The sequence below is a fragment of the Callithrix jacchus genome, chromosome 13 (genome assembly GCF_049354715.1).
Source record: "Callithrix jacchus isolate 240 chromosome 13, calJac240_pri, whole genome shotgun sequence".
NCBI classification, from domain to species: domain Eukaryota; kingdom Metazoa; phylum Chordata; class Mammalia; order Primates; family Cebidae; genus Callithrix; species Callithrix jacchus.
Window position 1 is genome coordinate 5,435,238 of NC_133514.1, and position 20,333 is coordinate 5,455,570.

Below are 20,333 nucleotides of genomic sequence, written 5' to 3' on the forward strand. Positions count from 1 at the left end.
TTTTTTTCTGGAATTGGTCAACATTTCATTCCCTAAAATAGGATGTGTGTTCCTGAGAATTGGGTGGTTTCTGTTCTCCCATTATTTGTTTGCATTCTTTGTGCTATTTCTTGGCACATGGAAAACAGAAGAATAAAAGGAAATTTCAAAAATGGAAAAACAGTTACTAAGAGGAAAATGTGAAGTAGAAAGTGTTTCCACACTCGAGCTGATCAAAGAAAAAGTCGGGATTGGGATGGAAATGAAAGTGCATGAAGAGGAGAGAGGGTTGTCAGGTATTCCACGCACAAGTCACCAGCATTCATGGAACAACCACACCAATGGGGCAGGGAAGAGGAAGAGAAGCGGGGTGGCTCTGGCTGAACGAATCTGGGCATGTGCAGAAAAGGACAGGAAGGGGCACCCTGGCAGCCTACGCCAGTGCTGGGAGAGGGCATGAAGACTTAACAGTGGCTTCTGGGGCTGTCATCAGAGCTTTATTCATGTGATTAGCTAAATCAATAAGAATCAGTGACTTCTTCCTCGTTTAGCAGAAGGAAAGGAGAAATCGATATAGTAAATGAGCCACAACAATATCACCGAATGCAGAGCTCGTGTGGCTACGGTCGTGAGACAAACACTAATCTGCAGCGGAGAGTCCAAAATATTTCCTCTATGTCGAACAAGCAGTAGTGATGGTGGGCAGAGGGGCCATCCTGAGTGGTCTTGACCTTGGACGGATGCACCCAGTGGTTAGGCTTTGCGCCCCCACACAAAATCTCATCTTGAACTGTAATCCCCGTAATCTCCACATGTTAAGGGCAGAACCAAGACGAAGTGGTTGGGTCATGGAGGCGGTCTTCCCCATGCTGTTCTCATGATACTGAGTCTCACAAGACCTGATGGTTTTATAAACCTCTGGCATTTCCCCTGCTTGTACTCAGCCCATCCTGCTGTCCTGTAAAGAAGATGCCTGCTTCTCCTTTGTCATCCGCCAAATGACTGTAACTTTCCTGAGGCCTCCCCAGCCATGCGAACTGTGAGTCGATTAAATCTCTTTCCTTTGTAAATATAATAGCAGTGTAAGAATGGGCGAACACACATTTCCACTCTTTTGCTTCACTTGAAGTGTAATCCTGTGAATTGTCTGTCTCTCCTACAATTTTCTATTTGGAGAATGTTTTGCAGTCTGAACCTGTTTCAGTCTGAACCTTTGTTACATGCAGCTATGGTTGAGAAGCGTCTGAGCCATAGAAGCATCCGATGCTCATGCATATTAATTTTCTCTGTCTAACTAAATAGTGCTACCTGCCAAGTTAGATTTTACTTTATGTAAATAACTTTCCATATTTCCTTCCAATATAATTTTGCATTTTAAATCTTACAGGATTCTATCAGTGTGGAGCATTTCTTATACTGTTTAGATGCCCAGAGCTAGTGAACTAAAGGAACGCATTGCATTTTAGAAAGATAAAGATTTGTGCTGTTTCCTTAATAACTATGTGTGAACCCGATCATAGACCCTATAGGATTCATTTGTTCTGTGCTCTGGCTCCAGGAGAATGTACGACACACGGGAGATGCCTGGTAAATGCTGAATGAATGTATTTGGCAATGCCATTACCTTTTATTTTCTGTCTACGGAAATCCAGGGAGAAAATGGTGGTGCTGCGTGGCTGCCGACAGAAAGCAGAGTGCACGGTTTGAAGGCCAGCTTCTTAGGGGCATCTCTGACTCTGCTACCTGCCAGCTTTGGGGTCTTGAGAAAAGTCATTATCCGATTGGGTCTTAGTTTCCTCTTCCATAAAATGTGCATATTAGTAGTAATCAACTCAAAATGGTGCTGGGATGATTAAATATGTTGACATGTGTAAAACAAGAGAAAATGTGGCAGATAGGTAATGCTACGTAAATGTTAAATCATGTTATTAAGTATTAATACATTTGCAGGCTTTCAAAATCTTAATCTAAACAGCTTGATGTGAAGGAAACTGCTAAAAAGTCTTTTTAGTTCCTAGCTTCCATGAACATTTCTGTGGTTTTATTTTGTGTTCCAGAGTCCTAATTGAATGTGATTTTGTTTTCCCTGGGGAAATAAATTAATAATTAAAATGATTAGCTATTTTTACCTTTTTTCCCCAAAATGAAGTATTTGTGTATAAACTTAAATAAGGAGACGGATGCCATTATTCAGGCTTGATCTTTGCTGATGTTCACACTTAACATGACGCTGACCTTGGCTTTACTTTGTGTGTAATCTGTTGCCATGTTTCTCTTTGGGGTTAACTATGATGAGGAGAAGATTGGACCTGACATTTGCTTTTCTTTTATGATTTATAATTCCTTGAAGCCATAACTATCTCTTCTACTTTTATATATCAATATTCAAATTCCCCCCATAGAAATAGTTCAATATATTTTTGTTAACAAATGAAATTGGTTATTGAGATTTGTGAAATTCTTAAATAGAGACACCAGTGTCATCCTAATTGCACTTCTCATGTTCCTCGCAGAATAGAGAGCCAAGAAGTAAATCCACACATACAGGATCAACCGTCCTTCCTCTAGGAGGCCAAGAATACCCAATGGGGAAAAGACATCTCTTCAAAAACAGTGCTGGGAAAATAACTGTATATTCACCTGCAGAAGAATGACATTGGGCTCTGATTTTGCACCGTACACAAAAATTAACTCAAAATCATTTAAACACTTAGATGTAAGACCTGGAACAATAGAACTAGTAAAAGGAAGCATTAAGAAAAACTTCACGACATTGGACATGTCGATGATTTCTTAGATACGATAAGTAATAAAAGCACAAGCAACAAAAGCAGAAATAAATAATAGGTCTAGATCAAACTGAACCGCCTCTGCACAGCAAAGGAAACCACAACAGAGTGAACAGGCAAATCACAGAACGTACGGAACGGGAGAAGATATCCGTAAACCATAACTAAGATAAGGCATTAATTTCCAAAATACATATGGAATTCCTACAACTCAATAGCACAAACACTAATAACCCAGTTAAAGATGGGCCAAAGATTTCAACAGACATTTCTCACATTTGTATTAGTCTGTACTCATGCTGCTAATAAAGGCATACCCAAGACTGGATAACTTAGGAAAGAAAGAGGTGGACTCACAGTTCCACATGTCTGGGGAGGCCTCGAAATCATGGCTGAAGGTGAGTAAGGAGCGATGTCAACTCTTGCATGGAAACAGGGAAGAGAGCTTGTGCAGGGGAACTCCCTTTATAAACCGTCAGATCTCAGGAGACTTACTACCACGAGAGCGGTGCGGGGAAACCACCACCGTGATTCAATTATCTTCACCTGGGATTGCAAAATGGTACAGCTAGTAGGAAAAACACTATGGAGATACCTCTAAAAAATAAAAACAGAACTAACATAAGATCCACCAATCCTGCTTCTGAGTATTTGTCTAACCAATAGGATACCAGGATCTTAAAGAGATATCAGCACCCTCCATGTTTATGGTAGTGTTATCCACAATAGCCAAGACACAAAAACATTCTAGATGTTGGGTACAGATGAATAGTTTTTTAAATTGTGGCATACACATACAGTGGGATGCTTCTGAGCCTTAAGAACCAAGAAAAGTCTGCAACATGAGGCAACATGGATGAACCTTTAGGACATTGTTTTAAGTGAAATAAGCCAGTCACAGAGACTGCATTATTCACCTTATAAGAAGGGATCTTGAAGAGTGAAACACAAAGAATCAGGGTCGAAGCTAGTTTCTGGAGGGAGGAGAAAGGGGGAAGTTACAAATCACAAAGTTTTCATCAAGCAAGTTCTAAAGGTCACTGTTCAGCCTTGGCCATAGTCAGTGGTACTGTATTGTGTACTTAAAGATTTGCAAAGAGGGTGGATCTCATGTTAAGCGTTCTTATGATAAAATAAAAAAGAAAGAAAGAAAAAGAGAAGGTCACCAAATACTGCAGCGTCAACTCACTAAGGAAGTGTAGAAATCCGAAGAAAATAATTCAGAGCTGAGGAGGAGCTAAAGCTTTGATGGGATCACAGGAGAACGACCCTGATGTCAGACTTGGGTCCTGAAACAAAAGGGTCAGTGAGAACAAAGGAAATTTTGTGAAGACTAATTGGAGGTGGGGTGCCAAGGCAGGGGGGACAGCCTTTGATGGCAGCTGAGATACAGGGAAGACTCCTTTGCACTGGACACCTCCATGGCCTCCCTGCCCCCAGATTCATAGTTTGAAATTATAAGCCCTTCATGTGATTGTTAAAAGGAGGAGCTTTGGTGGGTGATCAGGTCAACAGAGTGAAGGCCTCACGAATGGGGATGAGGGCAGTTGTAAAAAAGGAAGCCTCCATCATGGACCAGGAAGCCAGTCCTCACCCGACATTGACTCTCTGGGTGCCTTGGTCTGATTTCCAGTTTCCAGAACTGTGAGAAATGCGTGTCTGCTGTTTATAAGTCCCCTATAGCCTGGTATTCCGTGATAACAGCCTGAACGGCCTAGGAAACAATTCCTGCCAGTAACACGGTGAAGCCTCAGCCCGGTCGCCTCTATCCCCATCTGATTTTACTCACTTCAGTGATTCCTACATCTCGTATCACGTGAAATATGTTTCATAGTGTTTGAGATTTTAACAGGTCATTAAAAAACTAACGATAAGGATAATCGAATTATTTTAATCCTATGAAATTAAGAGTTGAAAAGAGAAGAAAATTGAACCAGCAAAGTAGTAATAATCATAATGAACAGAGTAATAATAAGTCCCTTAATTTGTGTCTTGAACTCGTTCTCGGTGCCTTCCTGTGTTTACAACCAACCCTTTCACCAACCATGTGGGGCAGGTGCACGTGTTATTCTCATTTCACGGGTGAGAACATCAAGGCACACAGAGTTCATACACTGTTTAAGGTCACATATTTAGTTTGTGGCACAGCAAGGGTTTTTGTTGTTGTTGTTTGTTAGTTAGTTTGTTTCTTATTTGAGACGAGATCTCACTCTGTCGCCCAGGCTGGAGTGCAGTGGTGAGGTCTTGGCTCACTGCAGCCTTGACCACCTGGGCTCTGGTGATTTTCCCACCTCAGCCTCTGAACAAGGCATTCTGACTCCAGAAACTGGTACACATAATCTAAAAAAGTGAAACCTGACACTTCATCAGAAAATAAGGCTGGCTACATAAAATATCCCATGCCTACACTCACAACCAAGGCATCCACAGCACACTTTGCCCACATAGACGCACACTTTTCATTCCCAGTGTGTGTTTATTCCCTCAAACCCCTTTGCAGGAATGATTGAGCGCTTTCTACAGCTCTTCTTTTAGCCTATAATTGAGAGTAAAGGTTCAAAAAACAGTTCAGTATTTTAAAAAACAGTTCAGTGGACCAGACACAGTGGCATATGTCTATAATGCAGGCACTTTGTGGCGGCAGGAGGGTCACCTGAGCTCAGGACTTCGAGAGTAGCTTGCTACAGATTGAGATGAGGCATTTCATTGACACAAAACAATTTTTAAAAAATTAACCAAGTGTAGTGGCCTGTGCCTGTAGTTCCAGCTACTTGGAAGCTGAGCCGGGAGGATCTCTTGTGCCTGGGAGGTTGAGCCTGGGAGGTTGAGGTTGCACTGAGCTGTGATCATACCACTGCACTCCAGCCTGGGTGACCTGGCAAGACTTTGTCTCAGAAAAGAAATAAATAAAATAAAAACTAAAATAAAGCAAGTTCAATGGACAAGAGAAGAAAAAATGGAGATGAAATCAATGAAAGACATCAACAACAGACATCTTATACAGATAGTCTTCTATATGTTCGATTGAATTTTTTTTCCAATCTTACGCTTTTTTCTTAGAAATACTCTCAGATTGAGATAAAATAGTTTTAGAATCATCATAAGTAACACTTGCACTTTAAAGGTAATCACTCACAAAGGAAAAAAACACCTTTTATTTTTTCAACGGGCACTTGCTAATTTAGAACTTTATTCTAAAATAAAATGCTTTCTATTTCCCTAAGGGATTGGGATTCCTATAGTTTCTGGATACATGAAAGAGCTTGAGATTTTACTTTTGGAAAACAAACTTGTTGAATTAATTCTCAAATAATCACTTAACCTGTGATGAATTCCATAGACATTTTCCCTTTAGTTTTTCACAGTTTTGAAATGGATGCCACTGTCCACAGCATATTATTCCACGCCTGGTACACCACGCTTGTCTGTGGCGTGTGGAACTGCATGCCGCCATGCAGAGCTGGTGCAAAAGCATTGGCTTGACTGGAAGACACGAGGAGGGTTATGGCTTCTCCCGACCTTGGTCACTCACTTTAATTTTTACAGATTCAATTTTTGCACTTAGAAAATGGGCCAATCATATCTGTCCTGATGTCTGGCAGTCAGCTATGATGATCTTTATTATGCCATCTGGAGAAGAGTTATCAAATGAATCAACAATGCCCTATTTGTTTTCAATATGTAATATCATACGATTTTCATTAATCTAAACTTTTACCGTTTAGACTACAGGGGCAGGAGTCACATCTAGATCACGTTTATTCATTTACATCAGCAATTCGTAGGGGCCACCTGCGGGGGGGACCCCCGGCCTCCACTCTCTGTTTGCAGGTTAATGCAGCTGGAATTGACCATGGAACCGGTGAGCTCTGTTATGCTGTGACTCACCTTAGTGTTTTCCTTGCACTTCTTTTTAGATGTGAGAATTGTCCTTTCTTAGTACCTTGTTTGCTCTTCTTCCAAAATACTAATAATAAACATGTAGTTACTTAAATATCGCCTGAAGACAAGGGCTTCTAGAAAGAGGGCTTTGGGGAGGCCATGTAGATTTGGCAGGAGAGACAGAATGCAAAGGCTGCAGGTGTGGGAGGCTGCAGCTGAAGGCCCCAGAGATGGAGAATATGTCGCAGGCCTGTTTGCCCCACTTTTTGTATACAAGACACCTTGTATTTTTTCTCAGCGAACTTGTGCATGTATCTCGCATGCCCTAACAAACTAATTATTTTGAAGCCCACTACAGCTTCATACGCCTGTTGTATCTTCCCTGAGGCTCAGCCTAGGGCTTTATACCAGGAAGTGTCTTATTAAGCAGTTTTGCTTTAAAATATTAATATCACTATTTTAGATGTAGCCACATTCATATTCAAGTTTCTTTGACATTAAAAAAATCCTACTGATCAGTAGATGGCAAGCTTGCTACATCTAAAGGCTAAGGTTCGGTTTTTCTGTTAGAAACTTCATTGACATTTTATTCTAAAATACTTAAAGCTTCTTTAAATGGATAGCATCCAGTGTGTTGTAAAACTGACCCGCTAATGTAATAGTTCGTGCGTTCACTCACACTGAACTTCCAGCTTTAAGATACTGGCTTAACCGAAAATGGAATTCCCAAGTCAAGTAAACAAATGATACGCCTTGAACTGATAAAGTAATTCAGAGTTTTCATTCTTATTTCTTAAACTTTTCTCTATTTCCTTGCAAAATATGGGGGTAGCTCTCAGTAGCTACCCCCATAACGGTTGCACCTGAAGAAACATGTCTGTTTGCCAGAAACAAAATAAAGAACTGCCGGTCGCAGCTGCCCCGTTATGTTTCAGTGCTCATAACGCTATTTCCGCTTTAATATAAGCTAGCCAAGCAGAGAGAGAAAAGGATTATGTCAGGATCTCCCACACAGAGGTGCAAAATAAGAATTCAGGAAGACAAGGGGAATTAAGTTCTCAGCAAACAAATCAATATGATTAAGAAAACAGAGATCACTTGAGCCCAGGAATTTGATTTTAAGACCAGCCTGGGCAACATGGTGTCTCTACAAAAAAATATAAAAATTAGCCAGGTGTGGTGGCGAGTGCCTGTAGTCTCAGCTACTCAGGGATCTGAGGTGAGATAGGAAGATCACCCGAGCCCAGGGGAGATTGAAGCTCGAGTGTGCCCTGATCACACCACTGCACTCCAGTGTGGGTGACAGAGTGAGACCACTTTGGAAACGAAAGAAAGAAGAAGAAAGAAGGAAAGAAAGAAAGAGAGAGACAGAAAGAAAGAGAAAGAAAGAAAGAGAGAAAAGAAAGTGAGGGAGAAGGAAGGGAGAAGGGAGGAAGGAAGAAGGGAGAAGGGAGGGAGGGAGGGAGGAAGGCAGGAAGGAAGGAAGAAAGAAAAGAAGGAAGAAAGGAAGGAAGGAAACTAAGAGGCAAACTGAAATATTTATTTATTGACAGAGTCTTGCTCTGGGTTGTCCAGGCTGGAGTCCAGTGGCTGAATCACAGCTCGCTGTAGCCTCCACCTCCCAGGCTCAAGTGATTCTCCTACCTCCATCTCTCAGTTATCTGGGTCTATGGGTAACACCACCATGCCCAACTATTTTTTTTATTATTGTTAGTTGTAGAGGTGGGGCCTCACTTTATTGGCTAGGCTAGTCTTGAACTCCTGAGCTCAGGTGATCCTCCTGCCTTGGCCTCACATGGTGCTGAGATCACAGGCGTGAGTCACCACGCCCAGCCTGGTACACACTTTAATTGACTTGACAAGAAATACATTTTGTTTATGAATTGTTTTCTATTTGAGAAGGTTTTTGACAGATAATTTGACCTGAAAAGAAATTATGACTTTTCACTGACATAAACAGCATTAATTTTCTATAAATATTTTTGTGGGCCTTTCAAACTCAACTTTATATGACAAGAACAACGAGGATAATAACTTGTATGTAAGACAAGAAATAACAGCTAGAAGACAGGTAAGTGGGCTGGGCAAGGTGATTCATGCCTGTAATCCCAGCACCTTGGAAGGCCTAGGCAGATGGATCACTTGGGTTTAGGAGTTTGAAACCAGCCTGGCCACAGTGAAACACCATCTTTACTAAAAATAAAAAAATATTAGCTGGGTATGGTGGCACATACTTGTAATTCCAGAAACTTAGGAAGCTGAAGCGCATGCCTCCTCTTGCCCCCATTCGGAGACCTAGGAAGCCGAGGCACGCGCCTCCTCTTGCCCCCATTCAGCAGTGCTGCTTCCTCCTCTGAGCTCCCTGCATGGTTTCTTTATCATGTATTATTGTCTACCTTGTACTCAATTTTAGTTATTTCCTTGTTGGGAACTTTTTTCCCCTTTAAGGGGATAAATCCGGTTTTCACTTTGTGCTTGAAAAGTAAAACGTCACTATCAATTTGTAATTTACGAACAAATAGAATAGATGCTAGAAATTGGGAAGTAAAAGGCCCCTTCTCTTCTGTTTTTCCCAGCACTGGTATCTTAATGTGCAGGTGAAGTGGGAAGCTGGGCGAGACCTACTCTCCGGGTTCCGTTAACACTGCCAGCATGTGCTCCCCTTGAGCTGGTTACAATTCTGTCACAGAACATAGTACATTGATCTTAGATATTCACTTTCTTGCCTTCCCAAGAGGTTCAGTGAGGACTGGAGGTTTAATTTTCTAATTTGCCAGTACCTGGAATTCTCTCATCTTCAAAATTTTCCCATGATATTTCTTAACCTCGCCATAAAATAAGCGATGTAAATACATGTATTAACCTGGAAATTTCTAATTTACTATTAAGGGACTCGTTTGGTCTGGAGAAACCCCATGGCTTTTCCATGTTTCAATCATACGAACGTTAATCAATGTCTGTGGGTGCTTGCAGCTCGGCTTGCATGCTGCTGAGAGATTTATGTGCATTATCTCATTTAATCTACTTTACAACATTTTGAATTCAATATGGTGATTAATCTAATTTTGCAGTAGAGGAAACAGACTCACAAGCACACGGCTGTAAACACTAGAGCTTGGATTTAAACTCAGACATTTCAGCCTCAAGGGCTCCTTCTTGAAATCTCATCATCAACACACTCAGGGCCTTCCTTCTCAATTCCTTGTCTTTTACCAGGAACCTGCTCTCACAGATCACCTGGAAGCCCGAGCTCATGGGTTTCTCCTTCTCTGGAATTAAGGAACTAGAATGTGTATGAGAGAGCTGTGGGCTGCAGAGGGACTCACCAGTTTCGCATGGCCTCCAGGCTGTATGTGGCTGGAACGGAAACAGGTCAGCTGAAGTACAATACAGCCTGAGGTTTCCAGTGAAAATGAAATGTCCGAAAGCTATTACCCCACTTGCTTTTCTGTTTTTGATAATTTAAAGGCTCATTTAATTCTAATTTTAAATGAGTTTTATTTTCTCCTGCATGATGAGCAGCAAAGGAGAAGAGTTTAATTGGAGAGTGTTTTTAATTTGAATATATACAAATGGAAGTATAGCATAATATGCTATATTTGCATGATCTAATATGCATGATCTACAAATAGCGGGAAAAATCTATTCCTGTTGCTATAGTAACTAGAAATTTCTTTCAATATCTGTATTTTGTTTCTCACAGTGGATTGAGATGCAGTGGCAATTTCTGTATGTTTCTTTGCCACAGAAAATTTTCTTCTCCACTCCCAAATATCTCTGCCTTACAAAGGTCCACTCAGAAAGCCTGTAGGTTGTTGAGCATCGCTTTGAAATATGCTATGACTTTTATATGTATTTCAATACATATAAAAGATGTGGCCATGTATGGATCGGAAATAACACGCAAAAAACTGCTTTGGAGGCAGTAAGAATGAAACAGACCAGGACGTTTCCACCTGCTGGGCACCGCTAAGTGATTTCTACCCAAGGACCTGTAGGGCATGATGGAAACTAAAAGGAAATTGAAAGGTGTGTAAGAAACTTTGGTAGAAAATTATCCAAAAATGTGGACAACGTCTGCAAACATGACGATCTAAATGTCACGTAAAAGAAACTGCACCTAGCATTCTTTGATTCCTTTGCTGATATCTGAAATTCCCTTTGAAACTGACCATGTCATTAGAAAAGAGGTGATTGTTTCCCATCGCGCACTCTTTCTCTCTCACAGGACTCTGAGTCTGCCCTGTGGATGCATTCACTCGTTTGAGAATATTACTAAACATCTGCCGTGTGCCAGATGTGCCGGTAAGTCCTGAGGCCAGGAAGGGAGCTGCCAGGATCTAAGAAGTGCTCCACTCTGCCCATCTGTGTTTCCTGGGGCTTCCCTATCCTTACCTTATGCCAGCTCCAAGAAAGGGAAGTAGGAGCCTGAGAGGCAGGGGATTGCTCTAAAATTCTAACAACACAACTCACACCTACTAATCTTGAAACACTGTATTTGTCTGTTCCCCCACTGCTATAAAGAAATACTTGAGACTGGGTGATTTACAAAGAAAGGGGGTTTAATTGTCTCACGGTTCTGCAGGCTGTCCAGCAAACATAGTGGCTTCTGGGAAGGCCTCAGGAAATGTCCAATCATGGTGGAAGACGAAGGGGAAGCAGGTACATGTTCCATGGACAGAGCAGGTGTGAGGGAGGAGGGGAGGTGCTATGCACTTTTAAACAACCAGACCTGGTGGGAATTCTATCACCCCAACAGCACCAAAGGGATCGTGCTCAACCACTCATGGAGGCTCCACCCCCAGGACCCAATCATCTCCCGCCAGGCGCACCCCCAACATCAGGGATTACAATTCAACAGGAGATTGGGGTGGAGGCACAGATGAAACACAAAGACATTCCCAGTACTATTCACAGTGCTGCTTAACCGGGACTGGTTCCGTGCAAATATCCTGGCCTGGTATATCTCTACATGGGCAATGGGCAGAGGAGGAAATATTAACGAGAGAGAAATCCCTTGAGACTGCCTCCAGGCAGCATCACTGCTACCAAGTGGGGAAACCAAAGCAGAATGCACTGCCGTCACTCATTCACGGCTTGTGTTGGCACCCAGGCCAGGGCGATTTCTGCGGCCTCAGCTTGGCTGCTTCAGAAACAAGAGCTCAATGGCCACGCCTGAGCTGAGACTCAGACCCACGTCTCTGCTGCTCTGATCCTAATCCTTCACCTATGACCTCAGGTGTGGAATCAGTTGCGTGGTTTTTCCTTTTGTGGAAGGCTCCCGTGTTGGGAGGCTGGCTGTGTTCCAGGTACCACCCTAAGCACTTTCCTCACCTTAGCACAATTCCAGGACTCACTTGACTCAGGAGATACCTGAGGCAGAGAGCGACATTAACGCTCCAGGTCACATCCCGTCGGTGGCCAAAGTTCTCAGAACTACAGGGTTTCTGAAATCGGAAGCTACACAATTCAGATCATTATTCTAACCCTTCTCTTTGTTTAGGGACAGAGTCTTGCTCTGTCACCCTGGCTGGAGTGCAGTGGCTCAACCACGGCTCACTGCAGCCTCCACCTCCCAGGCTCAAGCCACCCTCCCACCTCAGCCTCCTGTGTAGCTGGGATCACTGGCGCACACCACCATGCCTGGTTAATTTTTTGTATTTTTTATAGATACGGGGTTTTGCCATGTTGCCCAGGCTGGTCTCAAACTCCTGGGCTCAAATGATCTTCCTGCCTCAGCCTCCCAAGTGGCTGGGACTACGGGCATGTGCAACCACACTTTTTTTTTGTTTTGTTTTAATTTTTATGTAGAGATGGGATCTTGCTATGTTGCCCAGGCTGGTCTCAATCTCCTGGCCTTGAGTGATCCTCCAGCCTCGGCCTTATCCTGCCAAACTGCTGGGATCATGGGTGTGAGCCACCGTGCTGCTGGCTGCCTACGCCCCCTCTTCAGGTCTCTTCTCACTCCAGACATTTTCACTAGGTTGGTGATACGAAGAACACTGAATGTCCAAGTGATCTCACCGCAGAATGCACTCACCGAATGCTGTCTCTTCCATCTGAGCTGTCCTGATGGTGGCAAGCACCCCGCCTCTGCCTCCCGCCTGCCCTCCCTCACCGTCTGCTGTGCCTTCACTCCTGCAGACGGGCCCTCTGGCTCTTGAGTCCTCATCCTTTCTCTAGGGCAGTGTTTCATTCCACGCCAGGATCTGCTAGAAGATGCCCTATCTTAGCAAAATAAGTTCACTATTCTTGTCACCACCAAATCCGGTGTGGATTCCACCCTTCCTATGCTCCTCTTTATCCAAAGTATCTCCAACTGGTGTGAACATCACTTTGTCCAGTTGCCGGGTGTCAAGGTGGTGAACGAGGAGAGTGGCTGGGGATGCCGGTGGCGGCCAGGTTAGAAGCAGGGGCATCCTAGGCGAGGGGTTCAGGTTTCTCTCGGTTGTGCTGACCCATAAACAGAGGCAAACAATTGGGAAGCCGGCAGTAGACAGGTTCTGACTGTTGTGGGCTAGTAGCTGAAGTGGTTTGGAGTCAGGGTTGATTTTCACACATGCGCTGGCCGCCAACCCTTTGTGCATTTTTCTCCCCATCTCTCCTGAAATCTGGATGCAGCTCCAACTTCCCTACCCCACGTCTCTCCATGAATGTGGTTAAGGCTTTATCGTGACTGCAGGTTATTCTTTCAAGCTTTTCTTCCCCTGCCATTGTGTGGTGGCTCCTTCCACGCAGGCAGTGCCGCCGGCCTTCGTACAAACGAACCTATCTCCTAACGTTGGACCTCACTCTGGCTTTTCTTTCCTCTTGAATCCTCCTCGCTGTCGTTCACTTGACTCCTCACACCCTCCTGCCATTCAGCTTCTGCTCGTGAGTCAACACCTCCGAGATGCCTTCTTTGATTCCGTTTTCCCTTGGCGTTTGTCTGGCACGGGCATCTGTGCTGGAGGCTTTTGTGTTTATTTATAGTCTGCCTTTCTAGGGGAAAGATGCTCACTGAGTTGTCTCCACTTAAACGTTTAACAGGCATCTCCATTCAATTTGCCAAAGTCAAATCCTGACTTCCCTAAACGCTGACAATCAAAGTGTGTTCTCCTTCCATCTTCCCCATCTACCATTTGGCAACTAAATCCCTGCTGTTCTGGTAATGACCTGACTTTTTTTGTGCTGAGAGGAGGCAAAGAGTTCTTTAGAAATAATAACCAGAGCAGTAATAATAAAAAAAAATCAGTCTAGTCTGTTGTCTGGCAACGAAGACAGGGGAAGAAAAACAGACAAGTGAAATTGGGTATAAGAATGGCTTCTGTTTTTAGGTAACAGAAATACTTCAGAAGGTGTTTCAAGGTGAGAGGATGCAGAGGTGATTTTCATGTGACATGAAGTACACACAATCATCCGCGCAGATGAAAGACCTGTGTCTGCCACGTGCTCAAGCAGAGCACCGTGCAGACCCCACAGGCATCGGACTCAGTGCTGCTGGTTTTCAACACACCACTCAACACACCTCCCCTTCAGTTGCTCAGTATCAAGAGAAGACCCTACAAACCTCCTATTTTCACCCCAGGATGGCTTCCCTCTGATACCTGGACTGGGATGGTGAAGACGCACCCTGATTCTCAGGTTACTGCAGTCATTATTGTAGTGACTTACTTATTACCCTAAAGAGTGGCATAATGAGGATCTCAAAATACAACATTCAGGGCTAGCAGCAGGCTGCTTAGGGAGGGTCATTGATGCAGAGCAGGTGACCACAATGTTGGGGCTTGGAGCAGGAGGGTTCTGGGATTCACCCAGGAGATATTCAAGGGCCAGCCAGTGGTGTTTGACAGCAGCTGTTACTGAAGCCCCAACGTGCGGCAGCTGCTCCTCAGGAAGCAGGGCTACCCCTCAGGCAGTGAGCCCAGAGTCACAGCTCAGCACTGCAAGTCTTATTTATAGCCATGCTTAATTATATGCAAATTAAGGGGCAGTGTATGCAGACACTTCCAGGATGAGGAGGATAATTTCCAGGTGGTCCGGTTGTTGCCGTGGAAAGGTGTAGTAACTTCTGGGTGTTGCCATGGCGATGGTAAACTGACATGGCACACAGGGTATGTCTCATGGACCTGTTTCACCTAGTCCTCAATTTGGCCCAGTGTCCAAGCCCCTCCAGAGTCCAGCCCCACATCCTAGCTCCTTTGGACTAAACGATTGTGTTTCTCACCTCAGTCCTTACGTTAAAATCTAACCTCTGATGCAACAGTGTTTGGAAACCGTGTTTTTGGGAGGTGATTAGGGCTTCAGGGTACAGCCCTGTTGGTCTCTCTCGGTTTGGGTTAGTGCCCTTACCAAGGAAGCTCTAGAGAGCTCTCCTCCCCTTCCCTTGTGTGGGTTCACAGTGAGGAGACAGAGGTGGGCCGCCTGGAAGAGCCCTGGCTAGGACTGAGCACCTGACACACTGTTTCCACCCCTTCCAGTTTCCAGATCTGTGAGAAGTCGGTGTTTGCTGTTGGGCCACCCAGTATGGTATCCTGTTATAGCAGACCACGCAGGCCCAGTCAGGGATAAAGGGGGCCTGCACAGAGCCCTCTGCTCCTGCTTCATGAAACTGGGGCTTCAGAGGAAGGTCAGCTGGGGACAGGACAAGAGCCACTAAGGACCGCTTGCGGTGGGAGTGTGTGGGCGGCGCCGGGTATTACACAGGCATCTTCCCTGCAGCTGACCCAGACGTCAGGGTCTTCATAGATGTCACTACGTGTCGCACCCTCTCTGAAACCTATACAAAGATACGCTCACTGATAACTAGTCAATAAAAAGATGGGAATGGTGCCCCAAATATTTATTTTGTAGAAAATAAAGTTTAAAAGTATATTTATGCTTTGTATTCAAAAAGAAAGAATCTCCTTGTTCTTCAGTGTGAAAAGGCAATCTACAAATCTTAGGTGCTTTTTCTTCAATCCTATACAGAATTAAATTCCCCATTCCTGATACAAATTTTGATTTCTATCGACTTAGGTGAAAAATTCCATTTGAAACTATTAACCTTGCCTGAGATAGAGGTTCTTTAAGGAACAGTAGGACAGGTATCCTGAAAGAAAAGCTAGTGTGCACTGACTAAAAATCCAGTTTAAAGCTTCTTTCCCCTCTTTCTGCAAGTTTGTGGTTATAAAGAGCTAAGTGAGATAGAAAATGTACCTGAGAAGTTAAATTTCTCAAGGAATTAATTTTATTTCTAATAAGACAAATACCTTTTTTCCCTAATTTTTAGTTTTTGTAAGTTTGTTTCTTCCAAGTAATGATTTTTTTCCCTTCCAATTAAGGAAGTCACAAAGGCGTATTAACTACCTTGGTCAGATATAGATTTTTTTACACAATATGGTTATAGATAAAATCACCGAAGTTTCTGCCTTTTTAAAAAAATCATATGGGTAATTGTTTTTCCTTAACATTTCTGAAACCCTCAGCAAATGGAGAGCATAATTGATAGCAAACATCCAGGAGAGTGGTGGGGGAGGGGGCGGAGTGAGAGAGAGAGAGAGAAAGAAGAGAGACGACAAATGCAGGCAATGCTTTCTCTTTACAGAAATTAAAAGTACTTTTATGGAAATTGTCACTTGGTACAGAAAGGTGAAGCGAAACGTCCGAGAAGCCACAGAAAGCGGTTGTTTCTATGTGAGACTCCAAGGACGATAAAATAACACCCGAACGTCGACATCTCTCAACTAGAAACCTGAATCTGACCACTAGAATTACATACATTTGAAAGCTTGCATTGTGGAAGTGTACATTTTCTAGGAAAATGCAAGCTGGTGAATTGACTAAAATTCTAGTCATGGCTTGGTTTTCAGATTCCATTTGCTCTATGAAAGAAGAAAGTTAAGAAACAGTCTGCTTTTGTGTGTTGGTTTATGCTGGATAGAGAAGAGAAAGAGAGCAGTAATATTCACCTACTGGTCGCCAGGTGCATTTATTGTACGTGCAGTTGGATATAAGAGGCAGAGGTCAGAAAGGGAGTCACTGCTGGAGTCATAGATCCTGAATTATCAGCAGATCAATGCATTTAAAACCAGAGAGGAGGTTGAGGTCACTGAAAACATGAAGATAAGTGGAAGAGAGGAGAGTTCTGAAGAAGAAAATCTAGATTTTGCAAATATTTAGGGACCAGAGGAAGAAGAATTTGGTAAGATGGATTCAAAATGCTTGGAGTGATTAAACAAAAAGAGCATGGTGTCCATTAAGTTGTGGAGAAAATATGAAAACAAAAGGCATGAAGATTGGATACTTAACTCTTGATAAATAAGAGGTTACTTCCCTTGACCAATTAAAAAAATAACAGCTTTATAAGTAAAAAATGATTGTAGTCACGCAAGGGAAATCCAACACATCAGCCAGGCTTTTCGATCTATTTAGAATAGAGACCTCAGTATACAATTTCTATCTGAGTACACTAATAGAGATTTTCATTTTATCGTAAGATACACGGCATTCTCACTGAATAAAATAATATTAAATGAAATTTCTATCATGACCAGTGTCATATTGTAATTGTTTTCATTTCTTATTTCTTCAAAATCATGCATTTTCCTAAAGGACAAGAAGTATGGATTTCATTTTATTTGTGTCACTACTGCCCTTGACAATGCCCAGCACACAGCAGAAGTCAAATAAAAGCATGTTAAACAAATCACAGGCTCAGTAAGTTGATACATTTAAGTTTTCAACAAGAAAATCAAATATTAAAACTGTCTGCATAGACTAAGGTCATATTTTACCTATTTTAAATATTTGGGGAAATTGGTTTCTTTCTTTCTCTTTTTTTTTTTTTGAGATGGGGTTTCGCTCTTGTTACCCAGGCTGGAGTGCAATGGCGCGATCTCGGCTCACCGCAACCTTCGCCTCCTGGGTTCAGGCAATTCTCCTGCCTCAGCCTCCCGAGTAGCTGGGATTACAGGCACGCGCCACCATGCCCAGCTAATTTTTTGTATTTTTAGTAGAGATGGGGTTTCACCATGTTGACCAGGATGGTCTCGATCTCTTGACCTCGTGATCCACCCGCCTCGGCCTCCCAAAGTGCTCGGATTACAGGTGTGAACCACCGATATTAATGGTTTCTTAAGTTTTCCATGTGTATCAAATTCTTTATTCTGACTTTAGATATTGGGCTCTTTAGTAGCAGATATTCCATCATTAACTTAGGCACAAACCCTCATATTCTGTGGTTTGTTTCCAAACATTTACAGGTGATGGATGTTTTAAGAGTGGGAATGCTATTTTTGTTCCACTTGTTTCACTGATTTAGGATAGTTAGGAGAGTTTAAGTATTTTGCCTTGAAAATATCCATTTAATTTCTAACGGCAAATATAGGCACTTATAAAGGATGAACAGTTCTCAGAAATTCACAGAGTAGAATGGTTTATACTAGAGGCCATCTGGCTTTCTCCCACCTGGACATTCAGATAACACTCTGATCATCTGCACAAAAAGTGAACAGCCCCAGGACAGGCGTCTCTTCTCACCACTTCTTCGCACACCCCCTCCTGCTTCGGGTATGATTTAACTTATGAAAAAGTTCCTAACCTCATATTGTTTATTTCCATCTTTTAACTTTCTCAGATAGAGATGATCTGGTTGAAAGTACTTTTTTCCTCTCTTCTACCTATCTTCATGTCTTCACTGACCTCACCCTCTTCTATGGTTTCAAATGCCACCAATTTGCTGATAATTCAGGATCTATAACTCCATCAGTGGCTCCTTTTCTGACTTCCACCTCTTATATCCAACTACTTGCACAGTAATTGCACTTGGCGACTAGTAGTGAATATTGCCTTTTTGTTTCTCTCCTCTGTCTAGCATAAGTTAACAAGAAAAGCACACTGTTTCTTATGAGATTGATATGGTTTGGCTGCGTTCCCACCCAAATCTCATCTTGAATTGTAGCTCTCATAATTCCCACATGTGGTGGGAGGTAATTGAATCATGGGGGCAGGTCTCTCCCATGTTGTCCTCATGATAGTGAATAAGTCTCACAAAATCTGATGGTTTTTATAAAGGGAATTTCCCCTGCACAAGCTCTCTTGCCTGCCACCATGTAAGATGTGCCTTTGTTTTTCCTTTGCCTTCTTCCATGATTGTGAGCCTTCCCCAGCCATGTGGAACTGTGAGTCCATTAAACTGCTTTCCTTTATAAATTACCCAGTCTCAGATATGTCTTTACTAGCAGCATGAGAACAGACTAATACACAGATGATCAGATAGGGATGTTGACATAAGGCATTTCTCCTTTTTTTTCCCTATGGAGATTATGGCAGAAACTTTTTATTACAGATTTACAGATCACACCCTGCACCCACGGTCTCTTGGGAGGTCTCCAGGGTCAGTGGGCATGAAACACCATCCTTATTGGCTCTCTCGGCAAAAGCTAAGAGGACTAAGAAATTTGAGCTGTTGGCTGGGCATGGTGGCTCATGCCTGTAATCCCAACACTTTGGAAGGCTGAGGTGGGCGGATCACAATGTCAAGAGATTGAGACCATCTTGGCCAACATGGTGAAACCCTGCCTCTACTAAAAAAATACAAAAATTAGATGGGCGTGGTGGCATGTACCTGTAGTCCCAGTTACTCCGGAGGCTGAGGCAGGAGAATTGCTTGAACTCAGGAGGCGGAGACTTCAGTGAGCTGAGATTGCACCACTGCATTCCAGCATGGTGACTGGTGGCTGGTGACAGAGCAAGATTCTGTCTCAAAAAAAAAAAAAAAGAAAAAGAAAAAAGAAAAAAAGAAATTTGAGCTATCACAGAAGTGCTGGTGATTCAGGCAGCATAGCCATGTTTGAGGTTCAGGACCTACATTAGACACAGAAAGTTAAAGCAAAGATTTCATCTTACATTCTGTGTATCCTGACTTTCCACAGTCTTCCTGGGCTGATCAAAGAAATTGTGCAATCAGAGAAAAAAAAATGGATGCGCGCTTGAATACCTTTCTCTTCAGACCACATGCTGGGTCTGAACAAATGCTCTGATTTCATGTAAATAAATGGTTTAATGGGCTTTATTTTACTTTGTATCATAAATAGGAAGAAATTCAGAAGCAAAGGGATAAAAAGAGACCCAAGACAGCATATTCAAGATACTGCATATGTCAACACCACAGGAGACATTGCTTATCACTTTTGAATAAAACACTAATACGGATGGCAAGCGAAGGTAGAAAATCTCTTTGATGTTTTTTAGGAGAAGAATCTACAAATATGGCAGCTTGATTTTACAAAGATGACATTTTAAAATTATTGTATTTATTCAAATGTGTGTCAAAGGAAAGTTAGCAAAAATATTCCGAAAAGAATATCTCACAGAAAGATAAACTCAGGGCATGTTATTTCTCCTTAGATAGTAATGATTTTCTTAGCATTTCATATAGATTATCTGACATTTGATGATTTCTATGTCTGCCTTTGGAGGAAGTCATTGATCTGTTAGATAACAATGAGCATTCTACTTCCATCATTGACCTTCATACTCCATAAAGTCGAATGTTTATAGATTACTTAGCCTGGGAAGAAACGAGATGACGAGGAACTGGAAGGTACATCGCAGTGTCGTTACAAAGATGGAGACTTGGGCTCACAGGCGCTTGAGTTTAGATCCGTTAAGTATTTAACCTTTATTTTAAAAGTGTGTTTGGAAATTTCTACTCTGATATAC